Below are 1003 nucleotides of genomic sequence, written 5' to 3' on the forward strand. Positions count from 1 at the left end.
CCAGTGGGACCAGGCTGGGGGCTGCCGGCCACCCCGCTTGCCCACCCAGCAGCCACCCACACCCACCAGAGCAGCGGGTTCAGCCCTGGCACTGGCTGAGACAGCAGCTGCCAGTGTTGTGTCTCCTGCCCCAAATGGCACTGGCGGCAGCCAGGCTCCGACACGCCAAGGTCAGGGTGGCGGGACAGGCTGGCGTGTGCATGCACATGCACACATGTGTGCACAGATGTGCACGCCCGGCCAGCGGGGCTGGCTGCAGCTGGAGGCCAGGGTCAAGCAGGAAGGCAAGGGGCTGGAAAACAGCCTGAGCTGGCGTGGAGAGCCCGGCCCCAGCCTCCCCGGGGCTGCGGGTGGGCAGGACCCCACCACCCCTGCACGCACCCTTCTGGGGAAGGGGCAGCCAGAGCACCCTGGAGCAGCACTGGCTGCTGTGCCGTGGCCAAGCCAGGCCCAGGCAAAGGAGGGATCAGGGCTGGATCAGACCCGTGCAGGGAAGTGCCGGGGTGGAGCAGCCTCTGCCTGCGGTGCTGCAGGGGTTAACCCAGGGGAGTCCATCTCCTGTTCCCATCAGGTGACCCAGGCTCACCCAAGTGCCACCGAGGGGTCTATTTTGGGAGCTGGCAGGAGATAAAGTCCCAGGGGCTCTGCCCGGGGAGCTCAGCCTCCATGGGGCCGGCCGGATCCTGGCGGCAGGGCTCTGCCTCGCCCGCCCGGGGTGGGGAGGCTGGCCGGGGGTGATTTTCACCCCTGCTCTCTGCCCGCCGGGGCGTGGGGGCACAGCGGCCCTCGCACCCTCCAAACATGGGTGCGCCCTCCTGGACACAGTGCATGGAACAAAAGCCCTGTGCTCTGCCCCTATGGGGGGGGTCACTGGGCGGGACGACGAGGCTCTGTCCCCAACCCCAGGATCAACGATACTCCTTCGCAATACCGGCTCAGAAAAATCCCCCCATGATCCAAGCATCGGGACAGGGAGGGGAGAGGGTCACCGTGCCCCACTCCT

Source organism: Aptenodytes forsteri, unplaced genomic scaffold (genome assembly GCF_000699145.1).
Source record: "Aptenodytes forsteri isolate BGI_AS27 unplaced genomic scaffold, ASM69914v1 Scaffold54, whole genome shotgun sequence".
NCBI classification, from domain to species: Eukaryota; Metazoa; Chordata; class Aves; order Sphenisciformes; family Spheniscidae; genus Aptenodytes; species Aptenodytes forsteri.